This window comes from Osmerus mordax, chromosome 11 (assembly GCF_038355195.1).
Source record: "Osmerus mordax isolate fOsmMor3 chromosome 11, fOsmMor3.pri, whole genome shotgun sequence".
Classification (NCBI taxonomy): Eukaryota; Metazoa; Chordata; class Actinopteri; order Osmeriformes; family Osmeridae; genus Osmerus; species Osmerus mordax.
The window spans coordinates 1448037-1463003 of NC_090060.1; the positions used below are offsets into that span (position 1 = coordinate 1448037).

Here is a 14967-nt window from a genome sequence, read left to right on the forward strand (position 1 = left end):
CACTAAATATGAGCAGTAAGGGTTGAGGGACAGAAGAATTTCAATTGACAAAGGTGGACATGTCATAAAGATAACTTGCCGACGAGGATGAGATTCAAACTCACGCGTGCAGAGCACAATGGATTAGCAGTCCATCGCCTTAACCACTCGGCCACCTCGTCATTCACAGCACTGGGCCCACGGTGGTGAAAGAACCTTCCATTTCACAAAACATGGAGAAAAGCAGGTGACGATAGGCACAATTGTGAAATGGAATATAGTCAGGAGCTGAGGAAGGAATCAAAGAGTTTCTGGAAAGGCAGTGGTGGAGGGGGGCACTAAATATGAGCAGTAAGGGTTGAGGGACAGAAGAATTTCAATTGACAAAGGTGGACATGTCATAAAGATAACTTGCCGACGAGGATGAGATTCGAACTCACGCGTGCAGAGCACAATGGATTAGCAGTCCATCGCCTTAACCACTCGGCCACCTCGTCATTCACAGAACTAAGCCCACGGTGGTGAAAGAACCTTCCATTTCACAAAACATGGAGAAAAGCAGGTGACGATAGGCACAATTGTGAAATGGAATATAGTCAGGAGCTGAGGAAGGAATCAAAGAGTTTCTGGAAAGGCAGTGGTGGAGGGGGGCACTAAATATGAGCAGTAAGGGTTGAGGGACAGAAGAATTTCAATTGACAAAGGTGGACATGTCGTAAAGATAACTTGCCGACGAGGATGAGATTCGAACTCACGCGTGCAGAGCACAATGGATTAGCAGTCCATCGCCTTAACCACTCGGCCACCTCGTCATTAACAGCACTTGGCCCACAGTGGTGAAAGAACCTTCCATTTCACAAAACATGGAGAAAAGCAGGTGACGACAGGCACAATTGTGAAATGGAATATAGTCAGGAGCTGAGGAAGGAATCAAAGAGTTGCTGGAAAGGCAGTGGTGGAGGGGGGCACTAAGGGTTGAGGGACAGAAGAATTTCAATTGACATGTCATAAAGATAATTTGCCGACGAGGATGAGATTCGAACTCACGCATGCAGAGCACAACGGATTAGCAGTCCATCGCCTTAACCAATCGGCCACCTCGTCATTTAAAGCACTGGGCCCACGGTGTTGAAAGAACCTTCCATTTCACAAAACATGGAGAAAAGCAGGTGACGACAGGCACAATTGTGAAAAGGAATATAGTCAGGAGCTGAGGAAGGAATCAAAGAGTTTCTGGAAAGGCAGTGGTGGAGGGGGGCACTAAATATGAGCAGTAAGGGTTGAGGGACAGAAGAATTTCAATTGACAAAGGTGGACATGTCATAAAGATAACTTGCCGACGAGGATGAGATTCAAACTCACGCGTGCAGAGCACAATGGATTAGCAGTCCATCGCCTTAACCACTCGGCCACCTCGTCATTCACAGCACTGGGCCCACGGTGGTGAAAGAACCTTCCATTTCACAAAACATGGAGAAAAGCAGGTGACGATAGGCACAATTGTGAAATGGAATATAGTCAGGAGCTGAGGAAGGAATCAAAGAGTTTCTGGAAAGGCAGTGGTGGAGGGGGGCACTAAATATGAGCAGTAAGGGTTGAGGGACAGAAGAATTTCAATTGACAAAGGTGGACATGTCATAAAGATAACTTGCCGACGAGGATGAGATTCAAACTCACGCGTGCAGAGCACAATGGACTAGCAGTCCATCGCCTTAACCATTCGGCCACCTCGTCATTCACAGCACTGGGCCCACGGTGGTGAAAGAACCTTCCATTTCACAAAACATGGAGAAAAGCAGGTGACGATAGGCACAATTGTGAAATGGAATATAGTCAGGAGCTGAGGAAGGAATCAAAGAGTTTCTGGAAAGGCAGTGGTGGAGGGGGGCACTAAATATGAGCAGTAAGGGTTGAGGGACAGAAGAATTTCAATTGACAAAGGTGGACATGTCATAAAGATAACTTGCCGACGAGGATGAGATTCAAACTCACGCGTGCAGAGCACAATGGATTAGCAGTCCATCGCCTTAACCACTCGGCCACCTCGTCATTCACAGCACTGGGCCCACGGTGGTGAAAGAACCTTCCATTTCACAAAACATGGAGAAAAGCAGGTGACGATAGGCACAATTGTGAAATGGAATATAGTCAGGAGCTGAGGAAGGAATCAAAGAGTTTCTGGAAAGGCAGTGGTGGAGGGGGGCACTAAATATGAGCAGTAAGGGTTGAGGGACAGAAGAATTTCAATTGACAAAGGTGGACATGTCATAAAGATAACTTGCCGACGAGGATGAGATTCGAACTCACGCGTGCAGAGCACAATGGATTAGCAGTCCATCGCCTTAACCACTCGGCCACCTCGTCATTCACAGAACTAAGCCCACGGTGGTGAAAGAACCTTCCATTTCACAAAACATGGAGAAAAGCAGGTGACGATAGGCACAATTGTGAAATGGAATATAGTCAGGAGCTGAGGAAGGAATCAAAGAGTTTCTGGAAAGGCAGTGGTGGAGGGGGGCACTAAATATGAGCAGTAAGGGTTGAGGGACAGAAGAATTTCAATTGACAAAGGTGGACATGTCGTAAAGATAACTTGCCGACGAGGATGAGATTCGAACTCACGCGTGCAGAGCACAATGGATTAGCAGTCCATCGCCTTAACCACTCGGCCACCTCGTCATTAACAGCACTTGGCCCACAGTGGTGAAAGAACCTTCCATTTCACAAAACATGGAGAAAAGCAGGTGACGACAGGCACAATTGTGAAATGGAATATAGTCAGGAGCTGAGGAAGGAATCAAAGAGTTGCTGGAAAGGCAGTGGTGGAGGGGGGCACTAAGGGTTGAGGGACAGAAGAATTTCAATTGACATGTCATAAAGATAATTTGCCGACGAGGATGAGATTCGAACTCACGCATGCAGAGCACAACGGATTAGCAGTCCATCGCCTTAACCAATCGGCCACCTCGTCATTTAAAGCACTGGGCCCACGGTGTTGAAAGAACCTTCCATTTCACAAAACATGGAGAAAAGCAGGTGACGACAGGCACAATTGTGAAAAGGAATATAGTCAGGAGCTGAGGAAGGAATCAAAGAGTTGCTGGAAAGGCAGTGGTGGAGGGGGGCACTAAATATGAGCAGTAAGGGTTGAGGGACAGAAGAATTTCAATTGACAAAGGTGGACATGTCATAAAGATAACTTGCCGACGAGGATGAGATTCGAACTCACGCGTGCAGAGCACAATGGATTAGCAGTCCATCGCCTTAACCACTCGGCCACCTCGTCATTCACAGCACTGGGCCCACGGTGGTGAAAGAACCTTCCATTTCACAAAACATGGAGAAAAGCAGGTGACGATAGGCACAATTGTGAAATGGAATATAGTCAGGAGCTGAGGAAGGAATCAAAGAGTTTCTGGAAAGGCAGTGGTGGAGGGGGGCACTAAATATGAGCAGTAAGGGTTGAGGGACAGAAGAATTTCAATTGACAAAGGTGGACATGTCATAAAGATAACTTGCCGACGAGGATGAGATTCAAACTCACGCGTGCAGAGCACAATGGACTAGCAGTCCATCGCCTTAACCATTCGGCCACCTCGTCATTCACAGCACTGGGCCCACGGTGGTGAAAGAACCTTCCATTTCACAAAACATGGAGAAAAGCAGGTGACGATAGGCACAATTGTGAAATGGAATATAGTCAGGAGCTGAGGAAGGAATCAAAGAGTTTCTGGAAAGGCAGTGGTGGAGGGGGGCACTAAATATGAGCAGTAAGGGTTGAGGGACAGAAGAATTTCAATTGACAAAGGTGGACATGTCATAAAGATAACTTGCCGACGAGGATGAGATTCAAACTCACGCGTGCAGAGCACAATGGATTAGCAGTCCATCGCCTTAACCACTCGGCCACCTCGTCATTCACAGCACTGGGCCCACGGTGGTGAAAGAACCTTCCATTTCACAAAACATGGAGAAAAGCAGGTGACGATAGGCACAATTGTGAAATGGAATATAGTCAGGAGCTGAGGAAGGAATCAAAGAGTTTCTGGAAAGGCAGTGGTGGAGGGGGGCACTAAATATGAGCAGTAAGGGTTGAGGGACAGAAGAATTTCAATTGACAAAGGTGGACATGTCATAAAGATAACTTGCCGACGAGGATGAGATTCGAACTCACGCGTGCAGAGCACAATGGATTAGCAGTCCATCGCCTTAACCACTCGGCCACCTCGTCATTCACAGAACTAAGCCCACGGTGGTGAAAGAACCTTCCATTTCACAAAACATGGAGAAAAGCAGGTGACGATAGGCACAATTGTGAAATGGAATATAGTCAGGAGCTGAGGAAGGAATCAAAGAGTTTCTGGAAAGGCAGTGGTGGAGGGGGGCACTAAATATGAGCAGTAAGGGTTGAGGGACAGAAGAATTTCAATTGACAAAGGTGGACATGTCGTAAAGATAACTTGCCGACGAGGATGAGATTCGAACTCACGCGTGCAGAGCACAATGGATTAGCAGTCCATCGCCTTAACCACTCGGCCACCTCGTCATTAACAGCACTTGGCCCACAGTGGTGAAAGAACCTTCCATTTCACAAAACATGGAGAAAAGCAGGTGACGACAGGCACAATTGTGAAATGGAATATAGTCAGGAGCTGAGGAAGGAATCAAAGAGTTGCTGGAAAGGCAGTGGTGGAGGGGGGCACTAAGGGTTGAGGGACAGAAGAATTTCAATTGACATGTCATAAAGATAATTTGCCGACGAGGATGAGATTCGAACTCACGCATGCAGAGCACAACGGATTAGCAGTCCATCGCCTTAACCAATCGGCCACCTCGTCATTTAAAGCACTGGGCCCACGGTGTTGAAAGAACCTTCCATTTCACAAAACATGGAGAAAAGCAGGTGACGACAGGCACAATTGTGAAAAGGAATATAGTCAGGAGCTGAGGAAGGAATCAAAGAGTTGCTGGAAAGGCAGTGGTGGAGGGGGGCACTAAATATGAGCAGTAAGGGTTGAGGGACAGAAGAATTTCAATTGACAAAGGTGGACATGTCATAAAGATAACTTGCCGACGAGGATGAGATTCGAACTCACGCGTGCAGAGCACAATGGATTAGCAGTCCATCGCCTTAACCACTCGGCCACCTCGTCATTCACAGAACTAAGCCCACGGTGGTGAAAGAACCTTCCATTTCACAAAACATGGAGAAAAGCAGGTGACGATAGGCACAATTGTGAAATGGAATATAGTCAGGAGCTGAGGAAGGAATCAAAGAGTTTCTGGAAAGGCAGTGGTGGAGGGGGGCACTAAATATGAGCAGTAAGGGTTGAGGGACAGAAGAATTTCAATTGACAAAGGTGGACATGTCGTAAAGATAACTTGCCGACGAGGATGAGATTCGAACTCACGCGTGCAGAGCACAATGGATTAGCAGTCCATCGCCTTAACCACTCGGCCACCTCGTCATTAACAGCACTTGGCCCACAGTGGTGAAAGAACCTTCCATTTCACAAAACATGGAGAAAAGCAGGTGACGACAGGCACAATTGTGAAATGGAATATAGTCAGGAGCTGAGGAAGGAATCAAAGAGTTGCTGGAAAGGCAGTGGTGGAGGGGGGCACTAAGGGTTGAGGGACAGAAGAATTTCAATTGACATGTCATAAAGATAATTTGCCGACGAGGATGAGATTCGAACTCACGCATGCAGAGCACAACGGATTAGCAGTCCATCGCCTTAACCAATCGGCCACCTCGTCATTTAAAGCACTGGGCCCACGGTGTTGAAAGAACCTTCCATTTCACAAAACATGGAGAAAAGCAGGTGACGACAGGCACAATTGTGAAAAGGAATATAGTCAGGAGCTGAGGAAGGAATCAAAGAGTTTCTGGAAAGGCAGTGGTGGAGGGGGGCACTAAATATGAGCAGTAAGGGTTGAGGGACAGAAGAATTTCAATTGACAAAGGTGGACATGTCATAAAGATAACTTGCCGACGAGGATGAGATTCAAACTCACGCGTGCAGAGCACAATGGATTAGCAGTCCATCGCCTTAACCACTCGGCCACCTCGTCATTCACAGCACTGGGCCCACGGTGGTGAAAGAACCTTCCATTTCACAAAACATGGAGAAAAGCAGGTGACGATAGGCACAATTGTGAAATGGAATATAGTCAGGAGCTGAGGAAGGAATCAAAGAGTTTCTGGAAAGGCAGTGGTGGAGGGGGGCACTAAATATGAGCAGTAAGGGTTGAGGGACAGAAGAATTTCAATTGACAAAGGTGGACATGTCATAAAGATAACTTGCCGACGAGGATGAGATTCAAACTCACGCGTGCAGAGCACAATGGATTAGCAGTCCATCGCCTTAACCATTCGGCCACCTCGTCATTCACAGCACTGGGCCCACGGTGGTGAAAGAACCTTCCATTTCACAAAACATGGAGAAAAGCAGGTGACGATAGGCACAATTGTGAAATGGAATATAGTCAGGAGCTGAGGAAGGAATCAAAGAGTTTCTGGAAAGGCAGTGGTGGAGGGGGGCACTAAATATGAGCAGTAAGGGTTGAGGGACAGAAGAATTTCAATTGACAAAGGTGGACATGTCATAAAGATAACTTGCCGACGAGGATGAGATTCAAACTCACGCGTGCAGAGCACAATGGATTAGCAGTCCATCGCCTTAACCACTCGGCCACCTCGTCATTCACAGCACTGGGCCCACGGTGGTGAAAGAACCTTCCATTTCACAAAACATGGAGAAAAGCAGGTGACGATAGGCACAATTGTGAAATGGAATATAGTCAGGAGCTGAGGAAGGAATCAAAGAGTTTCTGGAAAGGCAGTGGTGGAGGGGGGCACTAAATATGAGCAGTAAGGGTTGAGGGACAGAAGAATTTCAATTGACAAAGGTGGACATGTCATAAAGATAACTTGCCGACGAGGATGAGATTCGAACTCACGCGTGCAGAGCACAATGGATTAGCAGTCCATCGCCTTAACCACTCGGCCACCTCGTCATTCACAGAACTAAGCCCACGGTGGTGAAAGAACCTTCCATTTCACAAAACATGGAGAAAAGCAGGTGACGATAGGCACAATTGTGAAATGGAATATAGTCAGGAGCTGAGGAAGGAATCAAAGAGTTTCTGGAAAGGCAGTGGTGGAGGGGGGCACTAAATATGAGCAGTAAGGGTTGAGGGACAGAAGAATTTCAATTGACAAAGGTGGACATGTCGTAAAGATAACTTGCCGACGAGGATGAGATTCGAACTCACGCGTGCAGAGCACAATGGATTAGCAGTCCATCGCCTTAACCACTCGGCCACCTCGTCATTAACAGCACTTGGCCCACAGTGGTGAAAGAACCTTCCATTTCACAAAACATGGAGAAAAGCAGGTGACGACAGGCACAATTGTGAAATGGAATATAGTCAGGAGCTGAGGAAGGAATCAAAGAGTTGCTGGAAAGGCAGTGGTGGAGGGGGGCACTAAGGGTTGAGGGACAGAAGAATTTCAATTGACATGTCATAAAGATAATTTGCCGACGAGGATGAGATTCGAACTCACGCATGCAGAGCACAACGGATTAGCAGTCCATCGCCTTAACCAATCGGCCACCTCGTCATTTAAAGCACTGGGCCCACGGTGTTGAAAGAACCTTCCATTTCACAAAACATGGAGAAAAGCAGGTGACGACAGGCACAATTGTGAAAAGGAATATAGTCAGGAGCTGAGGAAGGAATCAAAGAGTTGCTGGAAAGGCAGTGGTGGAGGGGGGCACTAAATATGAGCAGTAAGGGTTGAGGGACAGAAGAATTTCAATTGACAAAGGTGGACATGTCATAAAGATAACTTGCCGACGAGGATGAGATTCGAACTCACGCGTGCAGAGCACAATGGATTAGCAGTCCATCGCCTTAACCACTCGGCCACCTCGTCATTCACAGAACTAAGCCCACGGTGGTGAAAGAACCTTCCATTTCACAAAACATGGAGAAAAGCAGGTGACGATAGGCACAATTGTGAAATGGAATATAGTCAGGAGCTGAGGAAGGAATCAAAGAGTTTCTGGAAAGGCAGTGGTGGAGGGGGGCACTAAATATGAGCAGTAAGGGTTGAGGGACAGAAGAATTTCAATTGACAAAGGTGGACATGTCGTAAAGATAACTTGCCGACGAGGATGAGATTCGAACTCACGCGTGCAGAGCACAATGGATTAGCAGTCCATCGCCTTAACCACTCGGCCACCTCGTCATTTACAGCACTGGGCCCACGGTGGTGAAAGAACCTTCCATTTCACAAAACATGGAGAAAAGCAGGTGACGACAGGCACAATTGTGAAAAGGAATATAGTCAGGAGCTGAGGAAGGAATCAAAGAGTTTCTGGAAAGGCAGTGGTGGAGGGGGGCACTAAGCGTTGAGGGACAGAAGAATTTCAATTGACAAAGGTGGACATGTCATAAAGATAACTTGCCGACGAGGATGAGATTCGAACTAACGCATGCAGAGCACAATGGATTAGCAGTCCATCGCCTTAACCACTCGGCCACCTCGTCATTTACAGCACTGGGCCCACGCTGGTGAAAGAACCTTCCATTTCACAAAACATGGAGAAAAGCAGGTGACGACAGGCACAATTGTGAAAAAGAATATAGTCAGGAGCTGAGGAAGGAATCAAAGAGTTGCTGGAAAGGCAGTGGTGGAGGGGGGCACTAAGGGTTGAGGGACAGAAGAATTTCAATTGACAAAGGTGGACATGTCATAAAGATAACTTGCCGACGAGGATGAGATTCGAACTCACGCATGCAGAGCACAATGGATTAGCAGTCCATCGCCTTAACCACTCGGCCACCTCATCATTTACAGCACTGGGCCCACGGTGGTGAAAGAACCTTCCATTTCACAAAACATGGAGAAAAGCAGGTGACGATAGGCACAATTGTGAAATGGAATATAGTCAGGAGCTGAGGAAGGAATCAAAGAGTTTCTGGAAAGGCAGTGGTGGAGGGGGGCACTAAATATGAGCAGTAAGGGACAGAAGAATTTCAATTGACAAAGGTGGACATGTCATAAAGATAACTTGCCGACGAGGATGAGATTCAAACTCACGCGTGCAGAGCACAATGGATTAGCAGTCCATCGCCTTAACCACTCGGCCACCTCGTCATTTACATCACTAGGCCCTCGGTGGTGAAAGAACCTTCCATTCCACAAAACATGGAGAAAAGCAGGTGACACCAGGCACAATTGTGAAAAGGAATATAGTCAGGAGCTGAGGAAGGAATCAAAGAGTTGCTGGAAAGGCAGTGGTGGAGGGGGGCACTAAGGGTTGAGGGACAGAAGAATTTCAATTGACAAAGGTGGACATGTCATAAAGATAATTTGCCGACGAGGATGAGATTCGAACTCACGCATGCAGAACACAATGGATTAGCAGTCCATCGCCTTAATCACTCGGCCACCTCGTCATTTACAGCACTGGGCCCACGGTGGTGAAAGAACCTTCCATTTCACAAAACATGGAGAAAAGCAGGTGACGACAGGCACAATTGTGAAAAGGAATATAGTCAGGAGCTGAGGAAGGAATCAAAGAGTTTCTGGAAAGGCAGTGGTGGAGGGGGGCACTAAATATGAGCAGAAAGGGACAGAAGAATTTCAATTGACAAAGGTGGACATGTCATAAAGATAACTTGCCGACGAGGATGAGATTCGAACTCACGCGTGCAGAGCACAATGGATTAGCAGTCCATCGCCTTAACCACTCGGCCACCTCGTCATTCACAGCACTGGGCCCATGGTGGTGAAAGAACCTTCCATTTCACAAAACATGGAGAAAAGCAGGTGACGATAGGCACAATTGTGAAATGGAATATAGTCAGGAGCTGAGGAAGGAATCAAAGAGTTTCTGGAAAGGCAGTGGTGGAGGGGGGCACTAAATATGAGCAGTAAGGTTTGAGGGACAGAAGAATTTCAATTGACAAAGGTGGACATGTCATAAAGATAACTTGCCGACGAGGATGAGATTCGAACTCACGCGTGCAGAGCACAAAGGATTAGCAGTCCATCTCCTTAACCACTCGGCCACCTCGTCATTTACATCACTAGGCCCTCGGTGGTGAAAGAACCTTCCATTTCACAAAACATGGAGAAAAGCAGGTGACACCAGGCACAATTGTGAAAAGGAATATAGTCAGGAGCTGAGGAAGGAATCAAAGAGTTGCTGGAAAGGCAGTGGTGGAGGGGGGCACTAAGGGTTGAGGGACAGAAGAATTTCAATTGACAAAGGTGGACATGTCATAAAGATAACTTGCCGACGAGGATGAGATTCGAACTAACGCATGCAGAGCACAATGGATTAGCAGTCCATCGCCTTAACCACTCGGCCACCTCGTCATTTACAACACTGGGCCCACGGTGGTGAAAGAACCTTCCATTTCACAAAACATGGAGAAAAGCAGGTGACGACAGGCACAATTGTGAAATGGAATATAGTCAGGAGCTGAGGAAGGAATCAAAGAGTTGCTGGAAAGGCAGTGGTGGAGGGGGGCACTAAATATGAGCAGTAAGGGTTGAGGGACAAAAGAATTTCAATTGAAAAAGGTGGACATGTCATAAAGATAACTTGCCGACGAGTATGAGATTCGAACTCACGCGCGCAGAGCACAAAGGATTAGCAGTCCATCTCCTTAACCACTCGGCCACCTCGTCATTTACATCACTAGGCCCTCGGTGGTGAAAGAACCTTCCATTCCACAAAACATGGAGAAAAGCAGGTGACACCAGGCACAATTGTGAAAAGGAATATAGTCAGGAGCTGAGGAAGGAATCAAAGAGTTGCTGGAAAGGCAGTGGTGGAGGGGGGCACTAAGGGTTGAGGGACAGAAGAATTTCAATTGACAAAGGTGGACATGTCATAAAGATAATTTGCCGACGAGGATGAGATTCGAACTCACGCATGCAGAGCACAATGGATTAGCAGTCCATCGCCTTAATCACTCGGCCACCTCGTCATTTACAGCACTGGGCCCACGGTGGTGAAAGAACCTTCCATTTCACAAAACATGGAGAAAAGCAGGTGACACCAGGCACAATTGTGAAAAGGAATATAGTCAGGAGCTGAGGAAGGAATCAAAGAGTTGCTGGAAAGGCAGTGGTGGAGGGGGGCACTAAGGGTTGAGGGACAGAAGAATTTCAATTGACAAAGGTGGACATGTCATAAAGATAATTTGCCGACGAGGATGAGATTCGAACTCACGCATGCAGAACACAATGGATTAGCAGTCCATCGCCTTAATCACTCGGCCACCTCGTCATTTACAGCACTGGGCCCACGGTGGTGAAAGAACCTTCCATTTCACAAAACATGGAGAAAAGCAGGTGACACCAGGCACAATTGTGAAAAGGAATATAGTCAGGAGCTGAGGAAGGAATCAAAGAGTTGCTGGAAAGGCAGTGGTGGAGGGGGGCACTAAGGGTTGAGGGACAGAAGAATTTCAACTGACAAAGGTGGACATGTCATATAGATAACTTGCCGACGAGGATGAGATTCGAACTCACGCGTGCAGAGCACAACGGATTAGCAGTCCATCGGCTTAACCACTCCGCCACCTCGTCATTTACAGCACTGGGCCCACGGTGGTGAAAGAACCTTCCATTTCACAAAACATGGAGAAAAGCAGGTGACGATAGGCACAATTGTGAAATGGAATATAGTCAGGAGCTGAAGAAGGAATCAAAGAGTTTCTGGAAAGGCAGTGGTGGAGGGGGGCACTAAATATGAGCAGTAAGGGACAGAAGAATTTCAATTGACAAAGGTGGACATGTCATAAAGATAACTTGCCGAAGAGGATGAGATTCAAACTCACGCGTGCAGAGCACAACGGATTAGCAGTCCATCGCCTTAACCAATCGGCCACCTCGTCATTTAAAGCACTGGGCCCACGGTGTTGAAAGAACCTTCCATTTCACAAAACATGGAGAAAAGCAGGTGACGACAGGCACAATTGTGAAAAGGAATATAGTCAGGAGCTGAGGAAGGAATCAAAGAGTTGCTGGAAAGGCAGTGGTGGAGGGGGGCACTAAATATGAGCAGTAAGGGTTGAGGGACAGAAGAATTTCAATTGACAAAGGTGGACATGTCATAAAGATAACTTGCCGACGAGGATGAGATTCGAACTCACGCGTGCAGAGCACAATGGATTAGCAGTCCATCGCCTTAACCACTCGGCCACCTCGTCATTTACAGCACTGGGCCCACGGTGGGGAAAGAACCTTCCATTTCACAAAACATGGAGAAAAGCAGGTGACGATAGGCACAATTGTGAAATGGAATATAGTCAGGAGCTGAGGAAGGAATCAAAGAGTTTCTGGAAAGGCAGTGGTGGAGGGGGGCACTAAATATGAGCAGTAAGGGACAGAAGAATTTCAATTGACAAAGGTGGACATGTCATAAAGATAACTTGCCGACGAGGATGAGATTCAAACTCACGCGTGCAGAGCACAATGGATTAGCAGTCCATCGCCTTAACCACTCGGCCACCTCGTCATTTACATCACTAGGCCCTCGGTGGTGAAAGAACCTTCCATTCCACAAAACATGGAGAAAAGCAGGTGACGATAGGCACAATTGTGAAATGGAATATAGTCAGGAGCTGAAGAAGGAATCAAAGAGTTTCTGGAAAGGCAGTGGTGGAGGGGGGCACTAAATATGAGCAGTAAGGGACAGAAGAATTTCAATTGACAAAGGTGGACATGTCATAAAGATAACTTGCCGAAGAGGATGAGATTCAAACTCACGCGTGCAGAGCACAACGGATTAGCAGTCCATCGCCTTAACCAATCGGCCACCTCGTCATTTAAAGCACTGGGCCCACGGTGTTGAAAGAACCTTCCATTTCACAAAACATGGAGAAAAGCAGGTGACGACAGGCACAATTGTGAAAAGGAATATAGTCAGGAGCTGAGGAAGGAATCAAAGAGTTGCTGGAAAGGCAGTGGTGGAGGGGGGCACTAAATATGAGCAGTAAGGGTTGAGGGACAGAAGAATTTCAATTGACAAAGGTGGACATGTCATAAAGATAACTTGCCGACGAGGATGAGATTCGAACTCACGCGTGCAGAGCACAATGGATTAGCAGTCCATCGCCTTAACCACTCGGCCACCTCGTCATTCACAGAACTAAGCCCACGGTGGTGAAAGAACCTTCCATTTCACAAAACATGGAGAAAAGCAGGTGACGATAGGCACAATTGTGAAATGGAATATAGTCAGGAGCTGAGGAAGGAATCAAAGAGTTTCTGGAAAGGCAGTGGTGGAGGGGGGCACTAAATATGAGCAGTAAGGGTTGAGGGACAGAAGAATTTCAATTGACAAAGGTGGACATGTCGTAAAGATAACTTGCCGACGAGGATGAGATTCGAACTCACGCGTGCAGAGCACAATGGATTAGCAGTCCATCGCCTTAACCACTCGGCCACCTCGTCATTTACAGCACTGGGCCCACGGTGGTGAAAGAACCTTCCATTTCACAAAACATGGAGAAAAGCAGGTGACGACAGGCACAATTGTGAAAAGGAATATAGTCAGGAGCTGAGGAAGGAATCAAAGAGTTTCTGGAAAGGCAGTGGTGGAGGGGGGCACTAAGGGTTGAGGGACAGAAGAATTTCAATTGACAAAGGTGGACATGTCATAAAGATAACTTGCCGACGAGGATGAGATTCGAACTAACGCATGCAGAGCACAATGGATTAGCAGTCCATCGCCTTAACCACTCGGCCACCTCGTCATTTACAGCACTGGGCCCACGCTGGTTAAAGAACCTTCCATTTCACAAAACATGGAGAAAAGCAGGTGACGACAGGCACAATTGTGAAAAAGAATATAGTCAGGAGCTGAGGAAGGAATCAAAGAGTTGCTGGAAAGGCAGTGGTGGAGGGGGGCACTAAGGGTTGAGGGACAGAAGAATTTCAATTGACAAAGGTGGACATGTCATAAAGATAACTTGCCGACGAGGATGAGATTCGAACTCACGCATGCAGAGCACAATGGATTAGCAGTCCATCGCCTTAACCACTCGGCCACCTCATCATTTACAGCACTGGGCCCACGGTGGTGAAAGAACCTTCCATTTCACAAAACATGGAGAAAAGCAGGTGACGATAGGCACAATTGTGAAATGGAATATAGTCAGGAGCTGAGGAAGGAATCAAAGAGTTTCTGGAAAGGCAGTGGTGGAGGGGGGCACTAAATATGAGCAGTAAGGGACAGAAGAATTTCAATTGACAAAGGTGGACATGTCATAAAGATAACTTGCCGACGAGGATGAGATTCAAACTCACGCGTGCAGAGCACAATGGATTAGCAGTCCATCGCCTTAACCACTCGGCCACCTCGTCATTTACATCACTAGGCCCTCGGTGGTGAAAGAACCTTCCATTCCACAAAACATGGAGAAAAGCAGGTGACACCAGGCACAATTGTGAAAAGGAATATAGTCAGGAGCTGAGGAAGGAATCAAAGAGTTGCTGGAAAGGCAGTGGTGGAGGGGGGCACTAAGGGTTGAGGGACAGAAGAATTTCAATTGACAAAGGTGGACATGTCATAAAGATAATTTGCCGACGAGGATGAGATTCGAACTCACGCATGCAGAACACAATGGATTAGCAGTCCATCGCCTTAATCACTCGGCCACCTCGTCATTTACAGCACTGGGCCCACGGTGGTGAAAGAACCTTCCATTTCACAAAACATGGAGAAAAGCAGGTGACGACAGGCACAATTGTGAAAAGGAATATAGTCAGGAGCTGAGGAAGGAATCAAAGAGTTGCTGGAAAGGCAGTGGTGGAGGGGGGCACTAAGGGTTGAGGGACAGAAGAATTTCAATTGACAAAGGTGGACATGTCATAAAGATAACTTGCCGACGAGGATGAGATTCGAACTAACGCATGCAGAGCACAATGGATTAGCAGTCCATCGCCTTAACCAC

General features: G+C 47.2%; 17 non-coding genes across 17 annotated transcripts; all 17 read right to left on the minus strand.

The window, feature by feature from the left end:
• Positions 1–394: 394 nt before the first annotated feature.
• On the minus strand, positions 395–476 carry trnas-gcu (transfer RNA serine (anticodon GCU)). The gene has a single exon. It is a non-coding gene; the product is annotated as a tRNA-Ser (tRNA).
• Positions 477–709: 233 nt separating this feature from the next.
• trnas-gcu (transfer RNA serine (anticodon GCU)) lies at positions 710–791 on the minus strand. The gene has a single exon. It is a non-coding gene; the product is annotated as a tRNA-Ser (tRNA).
• Positions 792–2261: 1470 nt separating this feature from the next.
• trnas-gcu (transfer RNA serine (anticodon GCU)) lies at positions 2262–2343 on the minus strand. The gene has a single exon. It is a non-coding gene; the product is annotated as a tRNA-Ser (tRNA).
• Positions 2344–2576: 233 nt separating this feature from the next.
• On the minus strand, positions 2577–2658 carry trnas-gcu (transfer RNA serine (anticodon GCU)). The gene has a single exon. It is a non-coding gene; the product is annotated as a tRNA-Ser (tRNA).
• Positions 2659–3183: 525 nt separating this feature from the next.
• Positions 3184–3265, minus strand: trnas-gcu (transfer RNA serine (anticodon GCU)). The gene has a single exon. It is a non-coding gene; the product is annotated as a tRNA-Ser (tRNA).
• An 863-nt stretch (positions 3266–4128) lies between these two features.
• On the minus strand, positions 4129–4210 carry trnas-gcu (transfer RNA serine (anticodon GCU)). The gene has a single exon. It is a non-coding gene; the product is annotated as a tRNA-Ser (tRNA).
• A 233-nt stretch (positions 4211–4443) lies between these two features.
• Positions 4444–4525, minus strand: trnas-gcu (transfer RNA serine (anticodon GCU)). Its single transcript has one exon. It is a non-coding gene; the product is annotated as a tRNA-Ser (tRNA).
• A 525-nt stretch (positions 4526–5050) lies between these two features.
• trnas-gcu (transfer RNA serine (anticodon GCU)) lies at positions 5051–5132 on the minus strand. Its single transcript has one exon. It is a non-coding gene; the product is annotated as a tRNA-Ser (tRNA).
• Positions 5133–5365: 233 nt separating this feature from the next.
• On the minus strand, positions 5366–5447 carry trnas-gcu (transfer RNA serine (anticodon GCU)). The gene has a single exon. It is a non-coding gene; the product is annotated as a tRNA-Ser (tRNA).
• A 1470-nt stretch (positions 5448–6917) lies between these two features.
• trnas-gcu (transfer RNA serine (anticodon GCU)) lies at positions 6918–6999 on the minus strand. The gene has a single exon. It is a non-coding gene; the product is annotated as a tRNA-Ser (tRNA).
• A 233-nt stretch (positions 7000–7232) lies between these two features.
• Positions 7233–7314, minus strand: trnas-gcu (transfer RNA serine (anticodon GCU)). The gene has a single exon. It is a non-coding gene; the product is annotated as a tRNA-Ser (tRNA).
• A 525-nt stretch (positions 7315–7839) lies between these two features.
• Positions 7840–7921, minus strand: trnas-gcu (transfer RNA serine (anticodon GCU)). Its single transcript has one exon. It is a non-coding gene; the product is annotated as a tRNA-Ser (tRNA).
• Positions 7922–8154: 233 nt separating this feature from the next.
• On the minus strand, positions 8155–8236 carry trnas-gcu (transfer RNA serine (anticodon GCU)). Its single transcript has one exon. It is a non-coding gene; the product is annotated as a tRNA-Ser (tRNA).
• A 1440-nt stretch (positions 8237–9676) lies between these two features.
• Positions 9677–9758, minus strand: trnas-gcu (transfer RNA serine (anticodon GCU)). Its single transcript has one exon. It is a non-coding gene; the product is annotated as a tRNA-Ser (tRNA).
• A 2379-nt stretch (positions 9759–12137) lies between these two features.
• Positions 12138–12219, minus strand: trnas-gcu (transfer RNA serine (anticodon GCU)). Its single transcript has one exon. It is a non-coding gene; the product is annotated as a tRNA-Ser (tRNA).
• Positions 12220–13068: 849 nt separating this feature from the next.
• On the minus strand, positions 13069–13150 carry trnas-gcu (transfer RNA serine (anticodon GCU)). Its single transcript has one exon. It is a non-coding gene; the product is annotated as a tRNA-Ser (tRNA).
• A 233-nt stretch (positions 13151–13383) lies between these two features.
• On the minus strand, positions 13384–13465 carry trnas-gcu (transfer RNA serine (anticodon GCU)). Its single transcript has one exon. It is a non-coding gene; the product is annotated as a tRNA-Ser (tRNA).
• Between the last annotated feature and the right edge of the window lie 1502 nt (positions 13466–14967).